This window comes from Diabrotica undecimpunctata, chromosome 2 (assembly GCF_040954645.1).
Source record: "Diabrotica undecimpunctata isolate CICGRU chromosome 2, icDiaUnde3, whole genome shotgun sequence".
Taxonomy (NCBI): Eukaryota; Metazoa; Arthropoda; class Insecta; order Coleoptera; family Chrysomelidae; genus Diabrotica; species Diabrotica undecimpunctata.
This window is the reverse complement of record NC_092804.1, coordinates 83,241,339-83,257,277: the sequence shown is the minus strand read 5'-3', so window position 1 is coordinate 83,257,277 and position 15,939 is coordinate 83,241,339. Positions and strand designations below refer to the sequence as shown.

Sequence of the window (15,939 nt, the reverse complement as noted above, 5' to 3'; positions counted from 1 at the left end):
CAAGAACTAAGTTTGCATTAGTTGACTGAAGTTTTCCATTCAGAAATCCGGTTAGAATAAAGTATCTGGTTGCACCGGTATTAATAATTAAACTGTATTTTTTTTTTAACGTAGCTCGTAAGTAATAAATTCTGTTAATTTCTATTTTAAGTATAAGTGCGAATTTGGGGCTTTTATTAGGTACAGCCGACGCTTAGTGTCGACTTTATTCGTTTCCCCGGCTATTGTTTAGATATCTGCGATCAGTTGTAACACATACATTTTTTAAAGACCTATCTCTACTAGTATTTCTAGTAGGACTATGTGACGGGCTTCGGGATGTCAATCTAGGCGATCTTCTGATTTCATTATTTGATTATTCTTTCCTTGCTTGGGATCGGCTGCTGCAATTGTTTTGCAAATGTCCCATTCTGTCGCAATTAAAATATCTGCTTTTTATATTTCGATTTTTTTTTGTTGAAGATTTTGACTTATGTTTAAAATTTGGAATAAAATTGGGATATAAAATCTTAATTTTCTCGAAATCTTATTTCTTTTAATTTTGGGCAAGATCTGGAAACGCTTTTTGCCGCTTCACACTCGAGCTGAGATTAGTGCTCCAGTTAGCGTTGTGTGATGTTGTAATCAGAGAGCTCACTGCATTTTGACATCGTGTAGTCTATCTATGAGTGCCTGTATACCAATTCGTTCCAGAAAATCTTTAGGTGCCTAATTTTTAACTCATATAACTCAACTAGGTATATTTGTCGTTCTTAATTAGATTATAAATCGTTTTGATGTACAATTTTAATTTCTAAATCAGTTTTTATATCGTTCTGCTGTGCTTCTAATTAATCTATTCTATTTGTAATGTGACTTACCTCTAACTTAATTTTCGTGAATTAATAAATTTAATACTACTACTGTTATTCAAACTGTCAACTTCCAGCATTTATATACATTTTCTCAAGTTCCAGACTTTGCAAGACATTTTGGAATTTTTCGATGACATCTCGAACTTTCTAGATTTTTATTACTTCTTATTTTTTGTCAGGGAACTTTTTCTATACTTATGGAATAAATCTTTGGAACTATCGTAACAATATCTCCTATATACCTATAAGTACTAAGCTGAAAACTAACAAAAATATGCTCATTGTCTTCTCCTGTATCCACTTACCTATTGCCTTGATGGTCAACTCGAAGAAAATGTAATCCACATTATAACCCTATTATTTTATTATATTTCAGTTTACTTTCAAGAGTTTTCACTTTGGCTTTGAAATAGGATTTTTGAACCCTAAATCAAATAAATATCCTATAAAAAATTAAAACGCTTTCAATAAACAAATTTATATTTTTTCATATATTATACAGAAATATGTTCAGAAAACAACAAAGTTGGGTCAGTATAAAATGTCAAGACTAGATATCTTTGGTGATAATTTTTAAAAAGTTGTAAATGTATAAATATAATAATTATTACACTAGGTATATATTTTAGAACCGAAATATTTATATCTTACCAATTTATTTTATGGCGCTTATATGATTTATTTTCCAATCTAATCATTTTTGCAACTAAGGTACTTATCCTCTATAACCACAACATTAAAGCTTTAATTTTTTGGGTTTTATGGATCTAATAAAGTTATAGGCCTTCTCTGTCCTTTTTTATGGTGTTGACTCGTAGACTTTGAACGAAGGTATGTGCAGAAGATTGGAAGCATTTGATATGTGGCTACATCGGAGACTACTTAAGATCCCGTGGATTGAGAGTTAGGTCCTATCAAATCTCAAAAGCTATAGTACTTCGGACACATTATGCGAAATGAATTAAGATATGCCCCCCTACAAGCCATCCACCTAGGAAAAACATTTGGAAAGAAAGGTTTAGGAAGAAGAACATCCTGGTTAAAGAACTTCAGAGCCTGGTTTAACACAACATCTGTGCAGTTTTTCCGCCCTGCTGCAGACAATATAAAGATTGGTATGATGATCGCGAATATTTATCACTGTAGTTACACCAAGAATAAGACCTCAGGAATTTTGTCTTGCAGTTTGTTCTTTTGATGATATTTTCTTATAAATCTAAAAAATGTTGATACACACTTTAATGAACATTGCGATTATTCTGACTTAAAAATTTTAATATAAAATTTAATAATGTGAAACCGTCAGTAAAATGAATTTTGATAAGGTTGAAACCTTAGATTAATGACAGTTTCATTAATCTAAAGTTGAAACACAATATCATGTACCTATATAATATCCGAGAAAATGAAAATACTGAAAGGTGATATAGGATAGTAGACCAGGCGGAAATATTATGAAATGATAATTTCACTATGCGGACACTTAAGATGGGTTAAATTTTGTGTTAAATAATTTGTGAAAAAAAAAATAGAAAAATTATTTTTCCTTGCTATTATCTCGGCAGCTAGGCTTTAGAAAAAATTTTGTAACGACAAAAAGTTTTGCAATTTAATTTCCTACAAAATAGAATTGACGCCAAATTAAAAAAATATTAATTATTATTGCAAAATTAGCAAAAACTTATTCAGTTATTTAAAAGCCACACAGAACATTCAAAGTTTACCCAGAAAATATATTTAGTATAAAAAAAGCACTATACAAAATTTAAGCACAATCGATTAAGTAGTTACCGCAAAATAATTTAACAATCTAAATTAAAAAAAAGTTATTAATTTTCAAAATTATATAGAGCCAACAAAAAAGGTTAAAAATACTGAATACTAAATTTTTATACATAAAAGGGTATTCAGACTTTCAAGTAAAATTCGAATCATTGAAATCCGTTGAATATGAAAGCCTAGGGAATTTTTAAACAACTGTACAATTTTTAAGCTAATGAGCAAATAAATAACTTTTTCATGCATTAAAAAAATATTGAGATTGGTCAGTTACAATGGGAAGGGACTTTATCAGTCGAGCTAGTGTTGAAAATAAAATGTTGATGCTATCAAATAAGTCAGTAGAGAAAAAGATAAAAATGATTGTCAGATGATTATAATCAGAAACATAAGAAATACAGTAAATAAAATTGTCGATTTAATTTTAGATGAATATATAATGTAGATATACATATTCTGATATTGTATGTTGCGTGCTGATGTAGGTATATAAAATAAGTTTTTTTCTACAGAACAAATCGGTCAATTTTGTAATAATTAATAATGTGAAAGAGATAAACATTTCAGTTCCTTAAATAATTATGAAGACCCTGATTGGTATTAAATCAGTCTATTGATGTATTTAATACTAGCCAATATTTACTGCAGTCAAAGAACAAAAATAAAAATATAATATTCAACATACCTATATACGAGTAGAACTTTAACAAATTTTTTATCACTTAAATTATGACCTAACATAACAGGTACAGTAAATTAAATTTAGTTAAAACTTGAACTGGTTGGTCATAATAACAATTTAAATAGAAATTACTATTTTAATGGGAATAAGCCAAAATTGAAGTTTAAAATAAGTTTATTGACGTTTCAATTTCCAATCCGGAAATCGTTCCCAAAATACAGACATTAATAAACAAACAAATTTTGTTTTTTGTTTTTTTCTTTTTTTTCACTTGGTAAAAAATTCTTTTAATAATTTAATTTGATCTACTCATATTAAAATTCAGACATATATTGTACATTTTAAAGTAGACGACTTTAAAATGAAATTGCCAATATTGCGTTCCTGAACGACTTTATTGTAAGAGTCATGTTGGCAGTTAAATTCTCCTGTTAGTGATTCCATAGTAAATCATAAGGAAAAAACCTCAAATACTATCCCGACATGGTACGTATTTGGCCCTGCTCTTAATAAACACCAAATTCTGATTTTATATGTATGTTATTTAAAAAATATAAATGATATATCCTCGATATGTTACTGACTTACTAATAGTGGTATTTACCTTTTATTAACTTCCTTTTTTAATGTGGGTAACCAAATCCTACTGCATTCTGCCGAGAAATTTGCTGAACATTTGGTCTCATTTAGCATAATTACAGCCGTTTCTTTAATTTTTTCTTTTTACTAATTGTTTCTTTAATGACTATACTTAAATCGTTCCATTGAACCCTATGTTCATTTTCCCATGCGTGTTTACATATTTGAGATCTATCAAATTCTCTATTTTTAATATAAGATTGATGTTCAGTTATTCTAACATTTAATGACCTTGACGTTTCACCTAAATAAAACTGATCGTATTTACCAGGTATTTTATAAATACAATTCTTTGTTCTTTAGTTCGACTCGAGCAGCCGAAGAGTACGGACGTGAGAGAGAAGCGTGCTTAGGTGGGGGCGACTGACCTATTGTCAACGGAGCTTTTCAGCTCCCGGTGGGTAAGACACCGAGTGTGGCATAGGCACTTGTCCTACATATTAGCGAAAAGCGGATGCGAGGTTGTTACTAGTTAAACCGTCGAGGAGCTGTTTTTATAGGCTCCTCGCGGAGGCTATAATAGCTTCGCGTTTGCGAAGAATTCGGGATCACCTCAGTGTGTCGTCAGGGATGACACTGTAAGGCCTTGACATTTGACAAGGTCGGACAGAAACGGCCCCTGCTCCTGAGGTGTGAGAAACAGGAAGAGGATCCCTCACTGTGAATACAGGGAGTGAACTACCGCGAGGTACCTGGGACGGCACCCAGTAAGCCGTACTGACAGCGGTCAGTCGGTGGAAAAAAAAACAGAGTCGTCTAAGTAGAATTTTCTTATATCTTAATGAACTATTTGTTCACTGCCTTACGGCAATATGAGTGATATTCCCCCCCCAGAAAGTGTTGTCACACAGGTGACAACACAAGAAGAAGAAGAAAATGATTTAGCCGAATCATCAAACCCCTCTGTTGACAGCTCGATCGAGCTATATAATAAATTTATTAAATCGACTAATCCCGCGATCGACGACATAGAAATCGTAATATCTGACGATGACTCCTATCTGCCCGAGTCGGAGGAAGAAAAAAGCGAAATCGACACCGATGACGATATCAATACGATGGACGCCATCGACGAAGAGCCGAGCCCAGCTGCAGAATCGCGCGAAGCCCCACCCCCAACTGTAGTAGAGACACAACCCGCCGTGGGCAACGTCTCCACAAATGAAGCCGAGCCCGAAATCGGCAAGAAAATGAAAAGGCTAAGGCCCAAAGAAGACTCTTCGGAAGACGAAGAAGTAAAGAAAAAGGCCAGAGAAATGGCGGAAAGGGAAAAGGCCAATGAGCTTTTAAGGTCGGTCAATGTACTGACGGAACAGATCAAATCCCTTAAAGAAGAAAGCCGTATCCGCGAGGAAAAGGCAAATAAACAAATCCAAGACCTTCTCGCTCAGATGACTGAGCTGAGAAACGAAAACAAAGAAAAGGACAAGGAGATACAAAAACTTGTACAACATATAATGGCATTAACAGCAGCCAAGGAGAAAGAAGAGTCAATAATGGAAATCGACCCGTGGAAAGCCTCCCTCGATAATGACGTTGTAAAGCTGGTGGAACTAGGAATCAGTTCACCTCCCCCCGTAAAGCCATCCGGTAGCAAAGGCAAGCCTAAAGAGCCGGAAAGAATTATAACAACCAAAGAACCTGCAGGTTGGACACAAGTCCAAAACAAAAAAGGAAAAAAGACAGGCACCACTACTGAGAAATCAGACAGTAGTGTGAAAACAAAAATAAGCGTCGCCGAAAAGCAGACGCAGATAATAAATCAGCGGAAAGAAATCGAATTTAACAAGGCTGCGAAAGAGGCTCATGAAAGAAGCCAGAAAAAGAAAACTGCCCAAAATAACTTGAGCAAAAATAGCCAAGTTGAAAAAGAAAACGACGTACCAAAAGACTCACCGCAAACAAGCGAGGAGCCTATAGTAAAAGAGCCGAAACCACCGGCGATAATCCTAAAAACTGTAGGAGAACACCAAAAAATCCTGCAGAGAGCAGCCAACCAAGGCATAATATCAGTCAATAAGTTTGCACGATCAGGCAGATCGATTGTTATTAACACAAAAACCAGAAAAGATTACCTAGGAATGGTACACATCCTAGAAGAACACAGTCCAAAAGTAGAATTCATCGCATATCCCATAGATAGCGATAAACTAAAAAGAGTCATTATAAAAGGGCTATCTGCTACTACTAGCACAGTAGCAATTAAAGACGAACTATACAATAAAGGAATAGAAGCAACAAGGGTGATCAATATGATCTCCAAAAAAGCTGATAAAAAAAGTACTGCCACATTTTATCGTCACCCTCAAAGAGGAAGACGTTGCAAAAATTAAAAAAATATCTGATATATGCTACATGCGCATCTATGTGGAGGATAAATTCAAAATCACAAAAGACACCCTACAGTGTTATAACTGTCAAGGGTTCTATCACAGCTCAAAGGCTTGCCATTGCGGATCCAGATGTGTAAAATGCGGAGAAAATCACATCAGTAACGACTGTGAGAAAAGCCGGGAAACCGACCCCAAATGTGCAAACTGTGGTGAAGCGCACACAGCAAATTATAGAGGATGCTCTAAGGCCCCCAAAAAGAAAACACCTGCCCCAACAAGACCGGTAGGAAGACCCATAAACAGCGCTCCAATCAACAAAGGAGTCAGCTACGCACAGGCAGCGAAAAAATCCGCTGAAACCACCTCAGAATCTCCAGCACAACCACAAGAAGTGTCGGTACAGGACGCAGCTACCCTCATCGCAAACTTCCATACAGAGTATAATAACAAAATGATGGAAATGATGTCCATGATGGACAAAGCAACAAAAATGATGACTGCATTTGGAGAAGCCGTCCGAAAATGTTAGCAAACCAAAACGAAGATCTACGCATTGGGTCATGGAATTCCGGCGGAATATTCAAAAAGATCAACCTTCTGGATGAAATAATAAACAGATTAGAGCTCGATATCGTAGCCCTTCAAGAAACTAAACTAGTGGAAAGGAAAAAAACAAAATTTCCAGGCTACGATATCTATAGAACGGATCATAGAGCATTATCAGGAGGAACAGCTATATTAGTCAAAAGGGGACTCGAACACGAGCACATCCCAACACCAGACGGACTGGTGACAATGGAAGCCACAATTATTCGACTTAAGACCAACAACGAAACACTAAAAATAGTGTCAGCTTACGTTAGACCACATGATCCGATTTTCAACGAAGACTTGAGCCTAATACTGAACTCAGAAGAGCCAACTATAATTATTGGAGACCTAAATGCTAGATCTCCCAATTGGTTTGACAGGACGACCAACCGAAACGGAAGATATCTCTGCAACCATAACGAGAACAGACCGAACACATATGTCATCGGACCAACAGAACCGACATGTTTCCATGGAGAACTCCCTACGTATCTCGACATTGCAATCCTACACAACGTGGGTCAACAATACGAGATACACTCTCTAAATGAAGGCGATTCGACACATAACCTAATCGTCCTGACCCTGGGCGCAACAGAATTGAACTATTTGCAGCCCCACAACAGAAAGAAAACAAGTTGGCGAAACTTTAGAAGAATTGTGAGCGAGAACATCGGTAACATCCCAACAATTAATAATATTACAGAACTAGAAGACAGTGTAATAAAACTAGAACAAGCAATAAACAATGCTATCGATGCCAGCTCCAAAACCGAAACAATCACAAGACAAAAAGGAAGATTCAGGGATATAAGTATAGAACTTCAAAACCTAATCAAAGAGAAAAACCGGAAAAGAAGAAGAGCCTACCGCACAAGAATGGTAGAAGACAAAAGGATTGCAAATGAGCTAGACAGGGAAGTGAAAAAACAACTTCAAAATCATAGAAATGAAAGCTGGGACTCCTATATCGATGAGCTAAATCCTAACAAATCCGCCTTCTGGAAGTTATCTAAAATCCTTCGAAAGGACAAGAAACCCATACCTCCCCTACACGGAGTAAACGGGATTGTCCATACGGAAATCGACAAAGCCGAAGTCATGAAGGACGAACTAGAAAGGGCGTGTAGAAACAACGAAGACCCCGACGATGACATAGACTTTGAAGAAGAGGTAGAAAGAACAGCGAGAAGACTTAGAAGGAAAAAGGGCAGAATAGGTATTACACATACATCTCCCGAAGAAATAAAGGAACTTATAAAAATGACAAATGCCAAAAAAGCCCCAGGACCCGACAACATCACAAATAGGGCGCTGAAAAATCTACCAACAAAAGCTATTGTTTATATCACTAACATAATAAACAACATGCTAAAACTACGATATTTCCCAGATAGGTGGAAAGAGGCATACGTAATAATGATTGCAAAACCTGGTAAAAACGGCACATTTCCGCAAAATTACAGACCTATCAGCTTATTATCATCTATAAGCAAGATAGCGGAAAGAGTTATACTAAAAAGACTCAATGAAGAATCACAAATGCTAGGAACCATACCAGAGGCTCAATTCGGGTTCAGAAGCGAACACTCCTGTGAATTACAGGTACTACGACTTACAGAATTCATCACCAAAGGATTTAATGAAAAAATGTACACAGCTACAGCTTTTCTGGACGTCAGCAAAGCCTTCGACAGAGTCTGACACCATGGACTCATCTATAAAATGAATGAATTTGGTTACAGTGAGGCGATGACATGCCTCCTTGCGTCATATCTTGCCAACAGAAGGTTCAGAGTTCGAATAGGGGCAACCCTATCCGAAGTCGGGACCCTGGAGGCGGGTGTGCCTCAGGGAGCGGTGCTGTCGCCGTACCTGTACACCATCTATACGGCCGACACGCCAAAAGAGCCAGGCTCTCTGTTGAGTCTTTACGCTGACGACACAGCAATAGCTGTTAGCTGGAGAAACCCGGATCATGCAGCTAATCATCTGCAAAGAGCACTAAACAGATTCCAAAGATGGTGCATAAAATGGAAAATAGCCCTAAATCCAGATAAAACACAGGCTGTAATGTTTAGTCACAGAAGAAGTGTACCAAATCGCGAAATTACAATCGAAAACACCCCAGTAGACTGGACCAACCAGGCTAAATATCTAGGGGTACATCTAGATAAGAAGCTAACGTTCACTGAGCACATCAATCAGCAAATACGCAAAGCCAAAGCGTTGAAAAGTCAGCTCTCAACACTTATTGGAAGGAAAAGTAAACTACGATTTAAAACCAAAATCAGGGTTGCGAATAGTATTATCCTGCCAGTCCTAACATATGCATCCGCTGCGTGGGGACACACCTGTAAAACAAACAGGAAAAAGATACAGACTACTCAAAATCAAATAGTCAGAGATGCCCTTAAGATACCAAGGTACGTACCCTTGAGATATGTATATAGAGACTCAGGACAAACAAGAATCCTACGCACGCTAGACGAGAGAGCATATGAAATTTTTAACGGACTAAGAAACCACCCCAGCAGAATGTTAAGAGAGCTGACTAACTACAATGAAAACACAAGGACGGTACACAGAAGACCAAAACAACAGATAGCTCGATATAGGGAGAACCCGAACGAATAAATAAAGAATGAGATGGTTGCAAGAAGAACGAACAAAGAAATGCAGTCAATCAGAAAACACACCAAAAAAAAACTCTGGCGAGAGGGTACGCTTTTCTTTTTTAGGTTTTTAGGTAATTATAAGTCCAATATACACCGGGGTGTGTGAGAGCATTATACACTTGGGAATGCACACCCCAATACACGCACACAAATAGGGAAAGAATTGTTGCCCAGGCATTTTATAGTCCCGACGCCACAAGGAAGTCCACAAAAAAAAAAAAAAAAATGTGTTTTCTGATTAAATAACGTAAATTCATATTGATACATTCATACTTTTCATTAAACCGTTTAACGTAAATTTACCTTATATAGCAAATATAGAATTCTATATACCGCTCCGCGGACTAGGCCCTTAAGGCAGATCGAAATGAAAGATATACTCGCGAAATCCGAGCACTGAGGTCATGTGCGGCATGCATGGGCTTGGTGGCCGGACCCCTCTCGGGTGCTTAGCCGGCGAGGAGAACAAAATTTATTTTGCCAAATCGGCGGCTGAGTGACCGAGCACACACTCTTTTCCGGACATAGAGTCATCAGCTCAGGCTGATGGCTCTATGGTCGGAACACACGCTCTTTTTTCTTTTTTAGGGACTCAAGTTCCGACGTAAAGCTAGAGTAAAATCAATTGAGTCAGTAAAATAAATAGGGAGAAAAGCCTAGATGTGGCTACCCCTACAGTTAGGTGGCATAACCACATTCACTAAAAACCGAGGATGTCCTATTACCCAGGGCATCTTAAGTAAATTTCAGATCATAAGCCTCCTCACGTAAGTCACACGATGAGGAGGGGTGGTGGAAAAGCCTGGGGGTCAGATAGGTACCACTTCGACTAGCGAGGTGTGACCGGTTTGATCTTCGGACATGTGGATCCCATTCTTACATTGGTATACACATGTTCCTAGGGGCAGGGTTGACACTGCGTGTGTGTGTGTGTGTGTTCTTTGTTCTTTCTTGTTCATTGTTAGGTTTAGTTTTTAGATAAAATAGATCTCAATGTGTTTGTCATTTTGAATGGTTTGAAATGTTGCATCTGTTGAATTTATTTCATATCGTTTTAAGTTGTTCTGATAACCCTTTTATATATGGTATTGTTATTTTCCTCGTATTATTTCTTGTATCTGCTGTAGAATCTCGTTCTAAGTTGTTTTGTCCCGTTCGGTCAGTTGTTGAAAATTCCATATTTAAAAACGATAAAGGATAATCATTTTTAATAAAACAGATGTTAAAAAATGTTTTTCCTCTAAGAACTAATTATCGTTAGAACAAGTAATTTTGGCTCTATCGTATAAGGATTTAATGATTCCCTTTTTAACAGAGTCAGATAAAATTAAATTATTAGAAGAATTTTTTACCAAGTAACAAAAAACAAAATTTGTTTAATTTATTAATGTTCGTATTTTGAGAACGATTTCCGAAGTGGAAATTGAAACGTCAATAAACTTATTTTAAACTTTAATTGAGAACAATTTAAATAGAATAATAACAGTGAACAAGTTACATCTATCCACAACAAATTTCCAACACTAATTTTTGTTTAAAAGTAACAATTTTATTTTTTGTTTTGTTTGAGTTTTTGTCGAATATGTTATTAACCAGATAGCAATATATTTTTAGTGTTAAAGGTTTCTAGCATATTCTAATTCAAAAACTACATTGGTTCTCAATTCAGCTTTGGTAGATTTAATCTTAATGACATATATTGACAGCTGGTAATTTGTTAGGTAAATATAAATAATATAATTTTACAATCAATTATTGTTGAATAGAACAATTAATTTCTATATCATATGTTTTTATTGCTTTCGCATTCCTTTACACCATGTCGCAAAACTTTAGGTTCATTATATTAATAGCATTTCTGACAAAAGATAGTATCCTCTATGATTGCAGTAACGACATTTAATAATTAAATATATCGTATTTGAATAGTTGTCAAAGTATGATAATTTAAAATTAACAAATAAGTACCTTGAAGTAGAAAAATGGTATATAATAAAATTAGTCGTCGTGGCCACCGAACACCTCGTGGCATAATTATAACTTCACACAATAGTCCAATTTCATTATTATTACGTATTTCGGTTAATTTTTTCAAATACGTTTTATGTCATTTTAATCTATAAAAAGGTATTTGGTTTCAATTATTTTTGGATATTTTTTATGTACTTTATGGAATGTGGTAATACTGTAAGGTTATAAACGTGACATATATTTTTCTTTTAATAATTATTTATTGATAATTAATAATTAAATTTATTCAGCTCAAAATAATAATTATTTTGAGCTGAATCTTCAGCTCAAAATTCATCTTTTACATTGAATCTTCTCTGAGGTAAGTTATATTTAATATTTAACCAATATCCAGTATCTTTTTATAATTTCAAATTTTATTTAATTTTCTATAAATTCATACATACCCTCTTCTGCACATGTTTCTTTTATACTTATAATTCGTTCAATATGAAGTTAGTATATTTATTATAATATAACTAATTTGTTGAATAATAATTATATCCATTTTATATCCAATTTGCTATTTATTTTCTATTTAATATTGTAATTATTTTCAATCTTCAAATGGCAAGGAAATATTTTAAAACACATGCAGTGGCTAACACAATGTTAGTTTTTTTAGTTTTTTTTTTTTGGACTAATTTTTATATACCTACCTTTTTGGCTAAAGAATTCTGCGGCACATGGTCGACCATGCAGAAATAACTGCAACTGCTAATTAGAACCCAATGGCCACCTGAAGATGAAAGTGTCTAAATTCAACTACATCGGCAGCAAGTTATCCTGTGAAGTCAACATCAGCCACTAACCACTACATTCTGCAATCCTTTGAAGCCAACAAGTTATCCAGTGATGCCATGAGTATCATTTGTAAAGCTTATAGGCAAGATTTGCTTTGTTATTTTGTTCAAGTTTAATTTAATATTAAAATTTTCATTTTTTTTAGTTATTTATGTACAATAAATATGAATAGTTAATATCTTGGTTTATTTGTTCCAGCCATTTTTCATCTTTACTTCTAGATAAGGCATTCTCACACCTGAGAGACTGAATTAAACGAGGTCGGACAATTGGTTCCCAAAGAAAGTTGTGAGTTTTATTGTTCTACATTGGCTCCCAACCTTCGGAGGTAGTTATATTGTTACCCATTGGCACCCAGCGATTCTGATCAGTCGTTCAATGTTTACACATTAGAATAAAAATAGCAAAATGAAAGATAAAGAAAATAAATGAATAAAATTAAACAAGAAACTGAAATATAATAATTATTAAAAGATAAGTAACAAATATGTGACGTTTATAACGTTAAAATATTTAAATATTTTAATTTTTTATTTTCAATTTTTAAAAATGATTGTAAACTGCAATGTTTCTTATGATACCATCAAAATATTGAATCAAACATTTGGATCTTAATCTAGTTACTATAATTACTTTTCCTATATAGTATAATGATTGTTTTGCTTATTTAAAAAGTTTTTAGATTTGTACTTAAATACAATTAGGTAACTACAATACATACAATAATATTAATTAATTATAATATTGTATTATACACTTTATAAAAAAAATGGATATTAAATAATGTACTCAAAAAATTTACATTCTTTTTCAGCGCAATCGGTCGAAAAAAGTTATTACTAATTTTATTTTTTATTTATAATTATGCAGTTTAAGCAGTTTAAATGTATAATTATATAGATATATATATATATATATATATATATATATATATATATATATATATATATATATATATATATATATATATATATATATATATATATATATATGTAAATATATATATATGTATATATATATATGTATATATATATATACATATATATATTAAAATTAGCAGAATTACTTAACATTTGACGACATTTTATTAATTGGCTTTTCTTTTTTCTTTCATTCAAAACTTATTACTATGGTTTCTATGTCTCTTCTATTTTTTATATGCATTTTAGGTTAGTTTGACAAAGGAAGTGTCTATGTTTATGCAAACCTTCATCACATTTTGACATAATATCAAAAAGGGAAAAACCAAACAAATAAAAAAAAATGTTTATCTTATTTGAACTTAGAATAATTTCTGTGTAATTTTTATAAGAACTTTTATATACATAGTTTTGTTTTTTTGTATTAAAAGAAGATAACTGTATATTATAGTACTAAGATTTTCAATGTCTGCTGTTTTGTTTAAGGTGTTTTGTGTAGTTTTAACATTGATTATAAACCACCCACGGATGGGTGGTTTATAATCAATGGTTTTAATTAAACACATTTCTAGAAACAGTCTTTTGTTGTAATTTCTTTCACTTCTCAATATTTCTGCTTGATCAGAGTTAGGCGTCTGGCCCATCCTATTAGAATGTTCATAGTGCACAGTTCACAGAATGTGCACAGGTTTGTAATTTATTCAGATTAATGTCACTCTTGTGCGATGCTAATCTTTCGGACAAATTTCTGGACGTTTCTCTAATAATATATCCTATTGCAATATTACAGAGTAGAGAGTACACCACATTGGGGCTTTCTTTAATATTTAAGGGTGTTTTTAGTAGTTTGGTATGTAATTTCGATATTGTTTTTATTTTTCTGGTTCCAATTTTGATATTAGGTACTTATCTAAATGTATTTACTAGTCTATTTGTTAAACCTGGAATAGGTATATACGGCGAACAGGCATAGACTTCAAAGCCAACAATACTCAAAAACAATATACAACTCTAATAAAAAAAACGGTAGGAATCTTATCAAAATATTATATTTCGTAAAGGTTTCATTTTTGTATGGGAATAAGACTAGTTAGCTGATAGAAATCAAATATTTGCTGAGGAGTCTTATATTTTTAAACAGATTTAAACTCATTTAAAATGCAACTAAGCGAGAGCGCCCACCAAACTGGCGTGACATGTAACATGGCAGTGGTATAGCATGGGCATGGCACTGGCGTGGCAGCTAGCGCACACTAAAGTAGCATGACATTAAAAAGGCTAGTTTTTTCAAAATTCGTATTTTCGTCAGCATAGACACAACTTGTCCGTAACGTCAGTTTTGGGTACACCCTTATTGAAAAGAGATTCAAGGTCACAGTGGATTTAATGTATATATTTAAAGAATTAAATACCTATCTGGCGAAATTTGGACAATACTCCAGCCAAAATATCTGACTAAACCATCAAGGGAATTATGGCTTAAAACAGCGACTAGATACTGGGAACGTTGGAATTGGCCTTATTGCTGTGGCTTTATTGATAAAAGCATATCAGGATTAAAGCCCCCCCCCCCCCCAAAGGATATTTTTTTATTGTATTGTTAACTGTGGCTGACTCAGACGGGCTATTGTTGTAGGTTGATATTGGAGAATATGGACGAAATAGTGATGGCAGAACATTCAAATGTGCATTTGGAAAAGCAATAGTTAGCGACCAACTTGATCTTCCCGAACCTAAACCGTTGCCAGAGGAAAATGATAATGCAATTTTTCCTTACTATTTTATAGCAGACAAAGCTCTTTCCCTCTCAGATCTTGTCATGAAACCATATCCCAAAAGACAATTAACAAATGGCAAACGAATATCTAATTACAGAGTTTCTAGAGGGCGAGTGTGGCGAAAGGAAGCAATAATTAAGTCCCACACTTACATACACTGATCGTTCATCGTTGGGCTTTATTATAATAAAATATGAATAGAATATATACATTACCATTCGAGTAATGGAGGTATTTCATTTTAATGTACTAGAAATAATAGTATATCTCGTGGTGATACCATCCTTCTGATTATATCACAACTAAATTATAGACAATATGCCTTTTTTGCCTATTTTGTCCATTCTAGGTGTTTTTTGCACATTTTGCCTTTTTTCGTAAATTCCGCCTATGTGTGCCTTTTTTTAAATTGTATGTTACTACCCATTATATTATTCATACTATTATTACTATACCTTTCCATAATACAATTTTGGGTCAATAATAAAATATCAATGGTTTGTTTATAATATAATTCTAATAAAATGGACTAGATCGAGACTTGAGGCAACAATATGAGAGTTTATTTTTGTTGCGTATGCCAAAAGCAAAGAATATACATTTTACAAATTGTAGACGTTTGTTTAGAAAGATGACTTCTTTCTTTAGAAAGTTAAGTACTTAAATGGATTAGACAATATTCGGAACTTCCTCTATTATAGACACATTTAAATTTGATTTAGGCTGGATGATGATATTTCTGTATAAAGCTTTTCTTCCTACTTTTAAGTTCTTTTTTTGAAAATCATTTTAATAAATCCTTACCAGAAGAAAATACATTGAGATAACAGTTTATAAAAAATGCTATGTGGAATTTATTTCAAAAATTAAG

General features: G+C 33.9%; 1 protein-coding gene across 3 annotated transcripts in view; it reads right to left on the bottom strand.

Annotated features, from left to right (window-relative positions):
• Positions 1 to 1,173: 1,173 nt before the first annotated feature.
• The window catches only part of LOC140434708 (uncharacterized), a 76,288-nt gene continuing 61,522 nt past the window's right edge, over positions 1,174 to 15,939 (bottom strand). For 2 of the 3 annotated variants that reach the window (XM_072523161.1, XM_072523160.1), the window contains exon 4: positions 1,372 to 2,070. The gene's annotated coding sequence lies outside the window, so the exon portion shown is untranslated. Of the gene's footprint in view, positions 1,298 to 1,371; positions 2,071 to 15,939 lie in introns of those variants that run through there. The other variant, XR_011950075.1, reaches the window with a different exon arrangement.